The sequence below is a fragment of the Ovis canadensis genome, chromosome 13, assembly GCF_042477335.2.
Source record: "Ovis canadensis isolate MfBH-ARS-UI-01 breed Bighorn chromosome 13, ARS-UI_OviCan_v2, whole genome shotgun sequence".
In the NCBI taxonomy this organism is placed as follows: domain Eukaryota; kingdom Metazoa; phylum Chordata; class Mammalia; order Artiodactyla; family Bovidae; genus Ovis; species Ovis canadensis.
In genome coordinates this window covers 57,483,597-57,500,990 of record NC_091257.1, presented here as the reverse complement: position 1 = coordinate 57,500,990, position 17,394 = coordinate 57,483,597, and positions in this window count along the sequence as shown.

Below are 17,394 nucleotides of genomic sequence, written 5' to 3'. Positions count from 1 at the left end.
CCCAGATGTAAGTGCAGCTTCTTGGGCTCTGCTCCTGATCGGGCTCTGTGAGGGGGACCCAGGAATGTTTCACAAACCCTCCACAAGACCACTGGTCTCCAAGGTCAAGCTTTCTGGCCTGGAGGGTCACTGGCATGCATGGTGTACTTCTGACTTCCACGCCGTGCCCGTTGCTGATTGGCTGGAGCCATCCAGTTCTCAGACTGTCCTTCCTGGGCAGCCCAGCCATATGGCCACCGAGTGAATGGGACACTGGAGCTGTCCTGCGGCTCTCGGGTCCTGAGCTTCCTGCCTTAGGCTGCCTGTCTTGGCCACGGCTGGGCTCAGAGAGCCGGAGCTCTGTCTGCTGTGCTGCTGCGTTAGTTCTGAAGACTGCGGTGGTGACGACTGGAGGGTGTGTTCCAGCACTGGCTCTGGCCCAGCCGTTTTCTAAGCTCCATTTTTCAAATCCTCACACTGTTTGACAGGGAAACTGAGACACAAGGGCTGAGGAGTTACAGGACATTCTGAAGAGCTGGGGCCCAGGCAAGCAGTGTGGTCCTAGCCGCTGTCCTGCACCCTCCACCCCCAACCCTGCCCAGGGGCCCGAGCCTGAAGTGCTGGCAAGCCTATAGATGTCAGCTTGGCCATAGGGGTCCCTGATGGTGGCCCAAGGGGGCTGACATCTGTCCAGCACGACTGTCAGCAAAAGCATTACGAGGCCCTGCAGAACACGGAGTGTGGGAGGGAGTAGTCTGGGTGTGCGTGACTTTCGTGCACCCAGACAATGTACAGAAGAGACACAAAAACAGGTTGCCCCTGGAGGAGATTATCCAATGCGCTTCTGGCCCCTTATGTCTGCATGTACTTTACTTTCTAAAGTCCACAGTAGCTGTCTGAATGGAGAAGCAGGAGGGTGCTTTATGGTCCAAAAAGAGCTGCTGGTGTGAGTGGGGGGCCAGCAGACTTTGCCCACATGGTGGTGCTGTGACCCAAGAAACAAGCATGTCTAGCCTGGTGTTTCCCAGGCTGGGGGCTGGGGGCTGGGGGCTTCCTCCTCTGCTCTGGGACCCCCTTTGCTCCTGTCCTCATGTCTGCACTGTTTTGGTGATGGATTTCAGCAGACCTCGGCCCTCTCTGGGGAAACGCAGTTCTCAGCAGGGAGGACCCTGCAGGTCTTCGGCCTGGGGGCTCTTCACCCTCCTCAGGCCGGGCCTCATCCTGGGGGATTTTAGTGCTCTTGGGGGTGGGGTTTGCACACCCAGTGCCACCCACAACCTTCCATAAGGCCATGCTTCTGCACATAGGGGCTGCATGGCTGGGCACAGCTGCTCCACTAGCTTTGGGAGATCCTCAGCGGGTATCTGGAGTCGCCTAAGATGCTGAAGCCCTGTCTGGACAGATCTCTACAGGGCTGTCGGCCTTGTGGCTCCCGGAGCAGCAGGCAGAAGCTTCATTGCCTTTTACGAACTAGACTTCGAAGTCACACGGGGTTACTTCTGTCATAACCACAGACCTGTGCTGTGCTTATCGCTTAGTTGTGTCTGACTGTTTGCCACCCCATGGACTATACAGTCCATGGGATTCTCCAGGCTGGAATACTGGAGTGGGTTGCTGTGTCCTCCTCCAGGGGATCTTCCCAACCCAGGGATCGAACCCAGGTCTCCCATATTGTAGGCAGATTCTTTACCGTCTGAGCCACCAGGGAAGCCCAAGAATCCTGGAGTGGGTGGCTTATCCCTCCAGAGGATCTTCCTGACCCAGGAATTGAACTGGGATTTCCTGCATTTTAGGCAGATTCTTTACCAGCTGAGCTACCAGGGAAGCAGACTAACGTAGACTCAAAGGATAGGAAACAAAGCCAGCCCCATCTCTTGGGGCCAGTGTCACCGTAAGAAGGGCATGGGAGAGGGGACATGTCTGCCTCGGGTGGGTCCAGAGAGAATCAAAGGCTAAACCTCTCTGGAAGGGACCCTGCCTCCCTGACTTTACCACCCACTGCAGGTAAGCCTGCAGATGAACCTTTACCACACCTGTTGCTGTCTGCATGGTCAGGACAGGGCAGTGGGGCAGTGGTTCAGTGGGCCATCAGGCCCCACAGCCCAGGGGTTCTGTTTAGGAGGGGCTGACACCAGCTCTTTTTTTTTCTTTTTTCTTTTTTTCATTTTTTAAATTTTAATATCTTTAATTCTTACACGCGTTCCCAAACATGAACCCCCCTCCCACCTCCCTCCCCATAACATCTCTCTGGGTCATCCCCATGCACCAGCCCCAAGCATGCTGCATCCTGCGTCAGACATAGACTGGCGATTCAATTCTTACATGATAGTATACATGTTAGAATGTCATTCTCCCAAATCATCCCACCCTCTCCCTCTCCCTCTGAGTCCAAAAGTCCGTTATACACTTCTGTGTCTCTTTCCCTGTCTTGCATACGGGGTTGTCATTGCCATCTTCCTAAATTCCATATATATGTGACACCAGCTCTTGAAGTAGGCTCTGATCGGCCCATGTCAGCTCAGTGGGTTAACAGGTGGACAAATGACCAAAGGACTTATGTCTGTGGTGCGGGGGGAGGAAAATGTGTCTTGCTTCACAATCCTGTTCCCTCCTCTTTCTTCATGTACATCAGTTAAGCAGCACATAGACCCCCAGAGCTGCTGGTAGCCTTCTTGGTATAGGAGGACAGCCAGGCTGAGGAGGAAGCTCTAAAGGGAGAATTTTAGAGACTCAGCCATAACAAACTCCTGGATCAAACCCACCCTGAAGCTCATATGCTGCTAGATTTTCCAGTTATGACTGCAGGCACAGTGGGGCTTGGCTCCTGGACACTGCACACAACTTGTCTTACTTGTGGCAGTGCTGTGGCTTCTGTCCAGGGGTCACCTAAAGGCCTGGCTTGGCTTCTGACATCCATTACCTAAGGTTGCCAGTTAAAATACAGGGCACCCCATAAACTTGAATTTTAGAGAAACTAAAGTAATATTATACTGTACTTAAGTAGGCTTCCCAGGGGGCTCAGTGGGTAAAGAAGCTGCCTGCCAATGCAGGAGACACAGGTTCGATCCCTGGGTCGGGAAGATCCCCTGGAGGAGGAAATGGCAACTCACTCCAGTATTCTTGCCTGGGAAATGCCATGGACAGAGGAGCCTGGCGGGCTACAGTCCATGCAGTTGCAAGAGTTGGACATTACTGAGCACACACACATATATGCTAAGCATTGCCTGAGGTAGACTTACACAATAAAATCATTCACTGTCTAAAAGTCAGATTCTGTGTATTTTTATGTGCTAACCCTGGCAGTCTTTCACTCGCTTGGCCTGGTGACCTGGGCAGAAGGACAGACTTGCCAGCTCTTTACACACAATTCTTCTGGGTGGAATGTGGGGCTCTCAGCTCAGGGCCCTGGTGGGCCAGCCTGGTCAGCTGACCGCACCGGCTGCGCAGGGTCCTGGTTTGGAGCTGCGCCTGCTACGATGTGATGGGATCCAGCTGCTGCTTTCGCCCTTAGGCTTTGTGGGCTGAAAGCTGGAAGGAAGTGGAACGTGTCCCCAGTTGGGCCCCACTTCTGGTTGCCTGCCGCCAGCATCCCCTGGCCAACCTGAAACCTTCCATGTCCCCTAACCTGGCCTGCATGCCTGTCCCTACCACATGCGAGTGACTGAGTTCCCTGGTTGTCACACACTCTGAATAAGGGAGGTGGCTTTTGCTTGCTCTCGTCTGGGTGGCCTTTGTTTATTTTCTCACCAGGAGATGTGGGTGGGGATCGGACTGGGGACACAGCCTGTGCAGACAGGTTATAAAGCATAGGCTCTTGCTGGGCAGATGCACCAGACACTCCACTCAGGCAGACACACCGCCCATCCCACCACTGGGTTTGCCTTCCTCCCTGCGTCCCTCCTCCTCATATTTCAGGATGATCACAGATTGGAATGGTTGAAGGTGGCCTCTCTGCCTCAGTGCCCCCACTTGGCATCTGATGACCCATTTATTACCATTAATTTGGCCCCATGTGGGGCCTACCCCGTGGCTCAGTGGTAAAGAATCTGCCTGCAATGCAGAAGCCGCTGGAGACGTCGGTTCGATTCTTGGGTCAGGAAGATCCCCGGAGGAGGGCATGGCAACCCACTCCAGGATTCTTGCCTGGAGAATCCCAGGGACAGAGACTTGTGGGCCACAGTCCAGGGGTTTCGAAAGAGTCGGACGTGACTGAAGCGATTAACACACACACGCGTGCAGGCACCAGGCGTACCTTTCCTTGTGTATCTGTAACTCTTGGGCCTCAGTTGCTTGACTCCACAGTGTTGCGGACAACACACTTCACTGACTTTCCTTCTGCCGTTAGTTTCCACAGCCCTTGGGTAAAATTCCACATAGCAATTTCCTGACCCCAGGTTGTGTCGTGAGCTAGGGTTGGTTTCACAACCTCCCTTTGTCGTGTGTGTGGTGGGTGCAGCTGTCACAGAACCACAAATCCAGGGTCAAAGGGATGGTCATGAAACTCAGTTCTCACTTGATTTCTTCTGCAACATTTTAGCAGAAAAATGTCCAGGCTGTTTCAGAAAAACTGAATAAATTGTTCTGTGGATACTCATGTGCCATCCCCTAAATGCCATGGTTAACTTCTATACTGGCTTTGATAGAGAAAGAGAAAAGGCACAAACTGGATGATTAAATAGTTAATCCCACTAGGGAATTGTAAGTAGGAAAACTATGGGACACCCCTGTAAATTAAAGATTATTCAAGAAAGCAGCTTGCCTCTCAACAAAACCATACAACAGAAGCACGAGGCATACCCCCAAACAATGAAACAATAGTGGCATGAGTCCCACATCCTGCCCAGTGAGCTCAATAAGTTAATGATCCCCAGGACATGCTCTCTGCTCGCATAAAAACAAAATTTGTGGACCTAGCTGGACCATGTAGGGACCAAAAAAAGCTCCCCTGCCCAACCTGGAGGAGGAGCTGATGATGGAAGCATGAGGTCTACTCAAGAAAGACAAAGAAGATCTTCTCCCCCTCCTTCCTTTTCCTTTGATTATAAAACTGTAGCCCAGTAAGCTCTTGGAGCGTGGTACCTCCTTGCCCATCTGCTTGCAAGCCTCACAAATGTCCTATTTTAATAAATCACTTTGCCTCTCACTGAATTTTTCTCTGTGCTAAGACATAGAGGACTATGGTAATGGAGCTCTTTGGAGCCCCTGAAATGACACCTAACAGTTTCAGCTCCATTCATCCATCCATTCATCCATCTATCCATCCATCCATCCATCCATCCATCCATCATCCATCCAGCTAGCCATCCATCCGTTTATCCATCCATCATCCGTCCATCATCCCTCAGTTCCTCTTGCTATTTTTGCACATTATTCACAAAGTAGCTGCACTTCAGTTGATGTTGAATTCTGGGGACCCCATCCTGGCTAGTGACTTCAGAGCCTTGGTTTAAATTCTCCCAAACCTGCTGCAGCCCAGTTCTACCACTCCAGCTGTCACCAGGCCCCTTTTTGCGCCAGGGGCCCAGTGACAGGCTCCCTTTCTCCCAGGGTGAGTCTTTAAAAGAAGGCATTGAAGGGAAGCAAGAGGCAGAACATGTGGGGGAATTGGAGCCCGGAGCGGGGCCTGTCCTGTCCCTGGCTCAGGGCTCTGGCAGGCCCAGAATATGTGGGTCTAACAAGCTGACAGGTGAGGCTCCACTTTGAGAACATCTGGTTTAAGCTGACATGGCTCCTTGGAAGTCCAATGATCCCTAAAGTAACTGCTTAGCCAGAGTCTGGGGTGTCCTTTTGGAATAGAGATGGAAACATTCTTCTAGCCCAAGGGTGCTACAGTCTTTGCCCCCAAGGGAGGCCAGGCCGGCCCCTCCCCTGGCCCGGATGCCGCTGGATGCTGGCTCTGGGACAGCACCTTCAGGGCGGTGACTTGATCCTGTTCTGGGTGTGTTTCCTCTGCAGGCTGTGTGTCTCTGCAGGCCTGCCTTGGGCCACACCTGCAGCCCCTCTGTGGCTCTCATAGTGCCCATGGCCCCCCTGACCCACAGGGGAGGGGGTCCAGCCATGCCCCAGAGAGAGAGGTGTCATCATTAGACCTGCATGCACCATGGCACCAATAACCTTTCTTTGCTTGATTTATTTCCTCATCACCCAAAGTAAAACTGTAAGAAAGCAAGTTGTGTGTCTTTGAGAATGCCTTTGCCTCCTTCTGTGGACTGCACAATGCTGTCTTTCACACTCTGCTGTTGCAAATTAAGTCGTTAACAAAAGAGTAAACTCGTGTTAATTGTTGATGGCTTATTAGTACCTATGTGGATGGTCAGGCTGGGGACGTGTGTGAATTTTATTAATTTCTCCAGGCTTTGGAGTTTGGCTTGAACTCAAAGGCCCTCAGTGAGTGAACTCTTGTAAAGCTTTAATTAACTCTTGCCAGTGTCAATATATTTTATTACCTTCCGCAGCCCACAGGCTCCCTCATGACTAATTTACTCGGATGTTCCCAGCCGCTCTCACGAAGGCCGATGCTCTGGGCCGACAGGAGTGGATCGTGTTGCTTTATGGGTTACAGCTCAAGGGCAGTGCATGTCCATCAGAGATGATAACTGGGGTGGGGGGAACACTTTGCTCTGGGGAGTCAGAACTTGTTGCCTTAGAAACCGAGGGGCTGAGGTTAGATTGATATATACACACTATTATATAGACCACCTTATATAGGTCTATAAAACAGACCACTAATAAGGACCTGCTGTATAGCACAGGCAACTTGACTCAATACTCTGTAATGGCCTTTACGGGAAAAGAATCCAAAAGAGTGGATATATGTATATGTATAACTGACTCACCTTGCTGTACAACAGAAATTAATACATTGTAAATCAACTGTGGTCCAATAAAAAAAAATAAGGGAACCAAAGGGCTGAGCTTGGAGATATGAGTTTGGCCATGACCTTGAAGGCCGGGTGGGGTCTGGGTCCTGACCTTTGCTTGGAAGCTATGGAATGGAGGGTCAGTCACCCCACCTCCCACTCCCTGTCCCTCCATTTGAAGGCCCAGGTGGGAACCTTGCCCCTAGAGGGTCAGGTGTGGGGGCATCTTCATGGACACACGTATAGGTGGAACCGCTGACTTCCACTGGCTCGGTGGTCTGGGGCCTGAGGCTGCCTGGCCTCTCGAGGTGGGAGCCAGGGGGACAGACATTGTCAGCACGTGGCCCCTGCAGCAGCTACCTGCCCATCCCACCTGCACCCGCAGCCCCGGCCCCTGCCCACAGGACCAGAAGGGCCGAAGGCCAACAAGCTGAATTTCATCATGATCCTTGGGGCGGAGGAGGTGGAAGTCTGCCTGAGGCGGGCACCCCAGGCTGTCAGGCCTACTTCCCTGGCCGCTTCTTCCCCTTGACTCCAAGTAGAAATTTATCGAAATGTTGATCTTTGAGGCTTGCTACTTCTATCTGATTGAGGGCACATTTACGTGCAGTGGATGTAAGATCATAAGTGGATGATTCCATGAAATTCTGCAGATTCAGGCACTCGGTACAGAGCCATGGGTTCCCACGAGTCCCAGCATCAGTCTGCTGGCTCCCGGGCACTGTGCTTTGATCCTGTCCCCAGAGGCTGGCCTGGCCACCTGCAGCTCTGCGTGGGGGACTTGCACAGCTGGACGGGTTCCCAGCCCGCTTCTTTTGTGTCGTGTGATGTCCCTGGGGTGAACCTGTGGTTCCTGTGTCAGTGTCCTTTCCTTTTACTGAGGAGGAGGGTTCTGTCCATTTGTTTATTACTTGCTGATGTGTGTTACATATTGTCCAGGTTTGGCTGTTATGAAAAATGCTGCTGTAAATGTCCGTTTCTCCTGGGGGCGGGGGGATTGGTGAGTCGTTGGGTAGGTGTATTTTCAATTTCTCCCGAAACTGCTAGGCTGCTTTCCGGAGCAGCTCGACCGATCTTTACCCCCAGCAGCAGTGCCGTCGGCACTTGGCACTGTCACCCCTGTTTAAAAATATTTTTCACCAGTTGAGGCTGCCTCACTGCGGACAGGTCCACAGGCCTATTCCAGACGTGACTATTTTGTTATCTTTGTTGGTAGGATTTCCACCATCAGTGCTTTTCTTAGTTTGCATTTCTTTTCTCCCAGGTGAGACTTCTGTGTAAATTTTGTCACTCTGCTTTCAGTTGACTTTTTCTCTCTCCAGCTAAATTTATTCTGCTCTTTAACCCATGGAGTTTTAAATTTCAATGATTATATTTTTCATTTTCAGAAATTCCACTTTGTGCTTTACTAGAACTCTGTGGTCATATTTGAGAGTCTCTTGTTCCTTCGGTTTTTGTCCATTTCAGCATGTTGAGCACCTTTATACTTTTGAATTTGATCATTCCCTTCTCTTTTGTCTTCACAGATCCCCTCTCCTCACTTTTTGGTGTTGTCATTGATTCTAGATTGAAATGGTTGGTTTCCTCATTCATGATTACTCCCAAGTCTCTGTCGAGCATCAGGGATGATCGCTGTGCCCTGGGGGTAGGCAGACCTCTGTCCTTGTCCTCTGGTGGGTTCTGTGTTGGAGAGACCACCTCCTCTGCCTGCAAGGTGCCTCTGCCTCTGCAGTCCTGGGGCCTTGTACCCCTTATCCCCTCTGATAATACACAGGCTTGCATTCTGCCACCAAAGCTCAATGACTCTATGACCTCGGTTAGCTTTAAAAAGCTTTTCTAAACCTCAGTTTCCTCATCTGTTGTGTGGTCACAAGTCAGCACCCAGAGAACCGTTAGATTATTTCTCCCCTTTTCCTTTCTCTCTTCTTTTACATCCACTTTTTGCTCACTTAGAGTGACTATTAAGCCAAGACTATTAGAAACCCTAAACTATAATGATTCTTTGAAAATATTTCAACTTTTTCTTAAATATTTTTATTTTTTAATTTACTTGGCTGCACGGGGTCTTAGATGTGGTACACAGGATCCTCATTGCAGCATGTGGAATCTTTTAGTTGTGGCATGCAAACTCATGTGGGATTTAGTTCCCTGACCAGGGATTGAACCTGGGCCCCCTGCATTGGGAGCACAGAGTCTTAGCCACAGGATCCCCAGGGAAGTCCTGAAAATGTTCCACCCTTTTTATCTCTTCGGCTGTTGCGTTATTAACTCTCTGATTTGTCAATAGGGCAGAATGACCAAACAAAAGGCTTCAATAGAAAAAGTCCCTTAGTAGCCGGTGTAATAAATCTTCCACTGAAATTCAGGTAATTCTCACCTTTGAGTTATGATGGGGCGGGGTGGGGAGTGCCACCCTGGGAAGGTATTTTCAGAGCTGGTGTTTAACCTCTGTTGGGGTGTCCTCTAAAGTTTCTCAGAAGATAAAATACGCTGACTGCTCATCTATCTCAAGTCCTGTTCATGAGATGAAAGCGTTTGCTTCCACTGCCAGATGCTCTGAGGGGGATAAGATGTTAACTTGCCGTCAGTGAAGTTCCCTCCCATTTTGGCTGTGATGGTTCTAGGATCTGGGATTCCTCTCCTTGCATAGTCAGAGCTGCTTGGCAGTCACAGCTATGGATGTCCAGGAGGTTTGTTCGTCATTTTCTCTGGGTGGCAGGCCCCTCACTTCCTTCTCCGTCATGGCCTTGTTTTCTTACAAGAGATGACACACAATGACTCCTCTCTGGTCCTGGGCTCATTTACCCGTCTGGATAAGGCCCCTTTATCCTCTAGCAACTGGGGCCTCTGCTTTAGAAGTGGCACCTTAGGAGGCAATGTTGCTGTGTCCGGAGGCGTCTCTGCTTCAAGAAGCTTATTGGAAACACCCACCCCCCTCCAGACACGCTTGTACACAGGGAAGACTTGGAATGGGAGTCCTGCTGCTGTAAACAGCACCTGAGAAGATGCCTGGGGGAGGTTTCACTGGTGTGAGCAGGAGGGAGCAATGCAATATGCAAAGGGATGGTGGTGGGACCCATCTGTCCATCTGTCCGTCCACTCATGCACTAAGTGTGGCTTAATTAGATCCTTTTCTTCAGTGGGCACGTGAAGGCTTGAAGCCTGGTGCTGGAGTTACAAACACAGGACATGTCTTATCCTCACGTTGCTCAGTCTTTTGGGCCAGAGTGACCCATAAACAGATTCATTGCCCAGTATGAACGTCACTGGGTAGGTGCATCGGGGTGGAGAGGAGGATAGAGCTTCGGGAGTGGGGCTGGGTGACCAGGGATGCACTAGAGTTCACCTTCACGCCGGGTGCTGGACTAGGGGCTGGAGGGCCTGAGGTGCCATCCCCAGGAGAGTCTGGCTCAGACGAAAGTGTGGCCTGCAGCCTGGACGAGACGGCAGGTGCCAATCATGAGGGTCCCAGGGGCCTGGCTACAGGACTTGCACTTTATTCTACAGGAGCTGGGATCTTGTGAAGGGATTTGATAACAATCAGAACTGCATTTTGAAAAATCGTTCGGGATGCTCTTTGGTGGATGAGGCAAAGGGGTCATATGGGAAGCCACTGTCCAGGCAGAAGGTGCTGATGCTGAGCCCGGGGTGGGGTGCAGTGGAGGTCAGCAGGGGCTTCCTGGGAAGAAGCTTTGGCAGGAGGTGAGGGAGAGACATGGACGGAGGTGAGATGAGGTTCAGGGACTGAAGCTGGGGCGCCTGGAGACCCAGAAAATGGGCTGCAGGCAGTATGGGTGTGGGTAACGGTGGTCAGTACACATAGTTCAGGTTTAAGGGCCTGTGTGCATTGAGGTGAGAGGCCTCACAGCTGTGAACATGTCTGAGCTTAGGAGAAGGAGTGACAGGCTCAGGAGTGATGGGCAAGACAGACATGGGGAGATGGTACTCCAGACACAGGGAGATGAGCCATAGAAATTCTTCGCATGCGAAGGGCCTAGCTTGCTAATTAACATCTCTCTAGCATGTCACAGTGCTGGTTCCTATGAAGCTTGCGGTGGACTCAAAACCTAGGACTTTCCCATCAGAAGTGCCGACAGTTCAAGTCTCTGCCATCTCGTTTCTGAGTGACTAATCTCTTGAGTTCAAATGCACAGCCTTCCATCTGGTTACTTCTGGCCTGACACTGGCCTCTGGGGCTTGGCTGTCGTGCTGCTGGCCCCTGAGTCCTGTGGCCCCTGCTGCTGTGGTAGGGGTCTCTGCTGCTGCCCACCAGGGGAGGTTGATGGAGCAGGGCCCTGGGGGCTCTGTGCCTCCAAGTTCTGCATGAGGGGGGCACAAAGCGGCCCCTGCACAAGGGGCAGTGCTCGCTGTCATGACACCCCCATGTGAGCGTGTCAGCAGAGGTCAGGTCACGTGCCGTCAGTCATCCTGGATGCACCCACCTGACTGTGGTTTTGGCCTTGCTTCCTGTCCCTGGGAATTTTAAATTGGAAGGTAGCTTTGATGGGCCGCGGTGTTCAGGGTCAAACAGGAGATGGAAAACCACCCCCCAGCCACACCCCCCGCCACCCCTGCCAGGGGCTGTCTCAACCCAACTCACAAGACAATTTCTTTGTTATTTGTGGAAAGAGGGTGAATAATTTAGAGGAATTGTATTAAGTGGTTAAAATCTTTTATTTCATCTTTCTTAAATAGCAGATTTTCAAAGACTGGCAGGCAAATTGAAGGGAAGTGCGTGCGTGTGGGTGGCGTGTGGGTGTCCAGTGTGAAGCTGTGAGGTCTGTCCCCAGCAGCACACACGTTCCAGGGTAAGACGTGCCCCCACTAAGACTCGCTGGGGTCCGGGGGTCTGTCCTTGCAAGTCCTGCCCTGGTTGTGGGGGGCAGGATGTGACTGGCTCAGACCTCCCATGCGGCGGGCTGGAGCCTGTGACAAGGGGCTCCTGCCGCCTCTTCACTCAACGCTAAATTGTTTTACGTTAGTCAAGGGTGAGGAGAAGTGTTGTCGGCAAGGAAGATCTCCTGTGGTCGGTTAGCAGGTTGGAAAGCTACACATCAGGAATAAACAGTTTATTCTTCAGTCTGTGCATCACGAGGACCACGAGACGTGCCGACAAGGCCAAAATCGATGAGCTGTGAGGAGCAGCTGCCCCCATGTGGGTCCTCAGCCCGCCCTTCCTGGACGTCCCTCGCCCTGTGTCTATCCCATTGCCTTTGGCCGGGGGCCACCCCCGTCGTCTTGCTCTGTCCACTCGGACCCGGGCAGCAGTGCAGCGTCACCCTTGGGGTGGGGGCTATGCCCTTCCTCCTGCAGGTGAGGGTGGTCATCATGGCCGCTTCCCCAAGGCAGCCGTCGATGCTGCCCACCGAGCTGTGGTCCTGTCTGGCCCCCTCTCAGAGGGTTGCTCAGCCTCAGGCTGTCTTCTTAAAGGGACCTGAGCCCCTGATGGACACTCCGGCCCCATCCAGGGAGGGTGGGGTGTCGGGAGGGCTCTGGAGAGAGGCACTGCTGGGGTGGGTGAGGAAGGTTCCGGGAGGTGCTTCTGTGGTCAGAGGGGAGGCATCCAGCGTGGACCAATAGGCCAGGGTCTCCTCAGTCACGGATGGTGCTCCTGCCAGCTGGTCGGTTCTGTGTGGCTCCCACCCCATCACTCTGGGCACGTCCTTCCTGAGAGGTCGGCTCAAAACAGTACGGGCTAAATCCGTGTGCTCAGGGCATTTTCACCTTTCTCAGTCTCTGCGACATCTCAGGCTTTCCCTGAGACAGGAAGCTGTCTGGGATTCGGTGCTGGCGGGGTGCTGGGCAAGGTTGCATGCCCATCCACACTCTCTTTACTTCTCTAGCTCTGCAGTCACGCTTATCTTCGAAACTGATTTTATTGTAAAGATGAAGGGCATTTAAAAAAAATATTCTGCTCTGGAGACATTAAAGATACCATTGACAAGAAGAGATGAATAAGAGAGGCTTTTGAGGAGGAAATCTGAGCTCAACTTCTCCCTGGGGCTCCCTGAGCAAGAATCGGGTTCGCCCTGGCCTGGGGAGGAGGACTGTGGTCCCCACATGGCAGGAAGCTTGGCCAGGAGTAGAGTCTGCTGGAGCTTGGTGCCAGGGACGACCCTGGGGAGCTGGGGGTGCCGGTAGAGAGAGAGCAGGCTGGAGTTTCCGCCAGGAGACACTCCGTGTGACACTCCCACTGTGAAACTGACGGATGGGCAGAGTCTCCATGAGCTGCTGGGTAGGGCTCGTCTCGCACCTGTCTGTGGAGTGGGCCCTCTCTGCTCTCAGACTTTAGCGGCCGTCTCCAAGGCACTGATTTGAGACGAGGGATGGTACATCAGTAGCTCATTCTGTAACCGCCCACCCCCTACCCTGTAATTAGCTTGGGTGACACCGAGGACAAAGAGCCATCTCGGTTGCGGGTCCACTAGGCTAGCAAGACATCTCAGAGGAGGCCCATTTATTTTTCCTCAAGCGTTTTCGTTGCCCAAGAGCATCCTGTGCAGGGGGCTCAGCGTGGTCGGCGACAGCCCAGCTGCAAGCCCAGCTGGCTGGAGCCAGGCGCCCACGTGGCGGCAGCTGTGGTTTCTGTCCCTGAGCTGACGGAGCGCCTTGTGAGCCCCGGCCTGCAGAACGGCTGGAACATTTGCAGTGAGAGGCAGATGGCTAGATGGCCACAGCCCTGATCTGCTCCAGAGAGGCTGGTTCAGGCCTGTGGTCCTGTGACATTATCCGCTGCCACCTTTGTTCTTACCCAGTGCCCTCATCCGGATGATAAATCCCACCGTTATCTTGCCATGGTTAATACGTGTCATATACGAAGAGTCTTTCTCTGTTAAATGGGTGAACACCGGATGGAAGTGTGGAGTAAAGCCATGAAAGGTACTGTGTATGCAAATTAAAACAGATGGTCAGTTCATGTTGGAAAGCACTGTTAATAAAAAAGAAGGCAGCATGAGGAAGTGTTTTTGCCAACAATGGGAAAGCTTTGCAAACAAGTATAAACACAGAGTTGGGACTTCCCTGGTGGTCCAGTGGTTAAGACTCTGTGCTCATAATGCAGAGGGCACGGCTTTGATCCCTGATGGGGGAACTAAGAGCCTGCATGCCACATGACATAGCTGAAAAACCCCGAAACAAACAAAAAACCCCCTCAGCAATGTAGAGTCTTGCACGGGTATGGGGAATGGGTCCCATCTCATCTTTTTGGTCACAGCAGAATTTAGAAGACTCCTTCTGGAAAGCAGCTTTGCAACTTGTGTGAGAGGGTTTCCACTTCCAGGAATGTGTCTTTAGGAAATATTTCAGAACAAGTAAAATCACAGGTGTTCACTGCAGCCTTATTTATAGAAACTTGGAAAGACACAACGTGCCCAGCAGAGAGGAAAACAGTTAAATGTTACTGAGCAAGCCCCATAAGCACACAGCAGAAATGATTCACTTTGACCTCCACTTCAGCCCTTGTGATGCAGTTACCCGCATTGTCCCCACCTTATGGGTAAGGACACAAGGGCACGGGGCAGTAAAGGGACTTCAGCTGACACTAGACGTGGGCAGCGTGATCACTAGACCCAGACCCAGACCACCTCCCCCAACACAGGGTGCGGCCTGTCCAGTGGGACGGATGGTCCCGCCGTCAGACCTGGTGTCCAACGCTTAATGACTTGGAAAGGTCAGGAGGAAATCGGTAGGAGCAGTGACAAAGCAGTGTGGACCTGAAGCCAGGGGATGTGGTGATCCTGACTTCATTTGTTCACACAGGAACTGAAGCTGCTGCCCTGGGACCCGAGACAGGTGGGCAAACACCATGCAAACCTCCCTGCCTCATCAGCAGGACACAGTCCAGGGGCCTGCATGTCTGAGCCTGGGTTGGTCAGGGGCCCACATTTATCATTTTTTAAGATTTAAACATAACTGACACAGAGTGAAATACACCGATCCTGCAATTTGATGAGCTTTGATAATCTCACGTATCTGCGTGAGCATCACCCAGACGAGATAGAGGAGGTCTTCATCATCCCAGGATTCTCCTGTGATCCTTCTCCCCACCCCGGGATCCCTGTGCTCATCTTTCAGCCCAGACTGGTTTCCTGTTCCTGCTGTCACAGGCGGTGGTGTTTTTTTTTTTTTGTCAGGCAGCTGTTGTCTGAATAATGTTTTGTTGCCTTGTCCAGGCTGGGGCTAAGGTCAGAACCCTCCTTCCAGTTACTGAGTTGTGCCCATGGCGATGCAGAGCCTGGGAACTTTTGTCTCTGGACACTGGCTTTCTCTTCTCTTGAATACACACACAGGTGTGGGCTGTTAGGTTACAGTGACAACAGAGGTACGGCTTTACAGGAAAGTGTCAGTTTCCAGGTGGTTCTGTTGACACAGGTTCCAAAGTCACGCGCTCTCCTCTGTTGGTACCTTGCCAGCGTTTGACAATGTCTGTTTTTCTGCACCGGGGGATATAGTGGAATCTTGTCCTTGGCTTTATTTTTTAATCTTGTAAAGCAATAAAACATTCTTTAATTTAAAAGAAAATAAAACTTCACAAATCCTAAGTTATATAACAGAAATTCATAGAGACAGAAACACCATCTTCAATTGGAAACTAAGAATTCAGTGCCCCAAGTCACCAAGCTCTTCATGTTCAGCTTAAATGTTATTATTATTTTTTTTAATCCTTCCCACTCCCTATTTTCCTTTCTCCACTTGAGAACCTAAAATGTCAAAATTTATTGACCCTGCAACCCATACCTTGTATCCCAGCGTGGTATGTGCTCATTTTTCTTTGTCCAGAGGTTGATTCCTTTGAAAGGAAGCATCTGTAGTAATCTGGAAACATGCAAGGAGAGGCATGAGACGAAGAATGAATGACAAAGCACCTCAGCACTCATACTGATAATGGGCTTGGTTAATTAATAAGCTTAACCCCATATCTCAAATACTATTGGGGTATAACCTAGGATTTGCAAGCATGTGCTGATTTTTCAATATGTTATTGGTATGAAGACTAACTTTGCTTCCAAATTCTTTCTAGGTATTCCCAGGTGACGCAGTGGTGAAGAACCCGCTTGCCAGTGCAGGAGACGCAAGAGACATGGGTTCGATCCCTGGGTCGGGAAGATCCCCTGGAGGAGGAAATGGCAACCTACTCCAGTATTCTTGCCTGGAAAAATTCCATGGACAGAAGGAGCCTGGTGGGATAGAGTCCATGGGTTCACAAACTAGAAAGACACGAGTGAGCAGGCATGCGTAGCACGTTACCTCTAATCTTAGAAAAGATTTGAAAACTGAAGTGTGTTCTTTCCATGCAGTTTGCTGTGGCTTTAAGTTGCGCTTACTGGTCATGAGTTCGTCCAGATTCTTGGCTGTGCTTGTCATTTTTCATACAACCTCCTGTTAACTATCTGCTCAAGTCTTTTGTGCTCTCTTTGTTAACATCCCCATTTAACTCTTCGTCCTGCTCCTCCTCAGTGGGGGAGGTAGGTGGACGCAGAAATCAGTTGTGAATTGGGATTGATGGCAAGGAAAATTTGGAGAAATATGTTAATTCCAGAAGCTGGAGAAATTCTAGTCCAAGGCTCTCTCTACCTTCTCTTTAGCTGTCTCTGGTTTTCCGAGACCTCTCTGAGTCTGGAGTTACTCTATCCTCTCTGACCTGTAGTGGCTCTTACCTACTTCTGCAATATACCTGTGAGACCTCTGTCGGTCTACCACATGTCCGCCCATTCGAGGCCTGCTCCTGGAGAGGCAGTGCCTGGGCTCTCCCCACATCCCTCCGATCTCCAGATGGACCCTCCTGGGCACCCATTCAGTCCTGGCCCCGTCAGCCATGGCTGTGATGACCCGAGCCAGACAGGCTGTGACCTTGTGTGGTCCGACTGGGCCTGGGCTCTGTCCTCCCCTGCTTGGTTCTCCCCTGATGCCTCAGTGCCGGACATCCTTGTCCCACATGGCCCTACACCTCCCACCTGGACCCCTGGGCAGGTCAGCCTTCCAGGGAGCCAAGGGGTTAATGAGGAGGGTCTTGAGGGTTCTTAGTCATCATGTGCCTCCTGATTGAGAGTCTGTGGGCCTGAGCTGGGGAGGTGGACTTCCCTCTTGCCTCGCTCAACCCTGTCCTGCCCCCCTGCTCCTGGGACCACAGCTCCCCAAGTCTTTGACTCAGAGTCTCTTTTTGGAGGCTCCAGGCTGACGGCATCCAGAAGGTGGTGCTTCATCCTGCCTCCATGTGGGAAACCCTGCAGTGGCTGACTGCCCTTAGAACAAGGTGCCGTGTCACAGTGGGGCTCCTCTAGGGCTAAGGCCTGCCTCCATCACCCCTGCTTCTCCCCCAGAACCCAAAAGTGAAAGTCACTCAACCCACTCCAGTATTCTTGCCTGGAGAATCCCATGGACAGAGGAGCCTGGTGGGCTATAGTCCACGGGGTCACAAAGAGTGGGACACAACTGAAGCAACTTGGCATGCATGCGTGCCCAGGGTTCTGGTGACCTAGAGGACCCTGGTGGGCAGGACAACGCAGCATCCTACCATAAGGACCAGATAAGATGAGATGAGGCTCGCTTCCCCAGT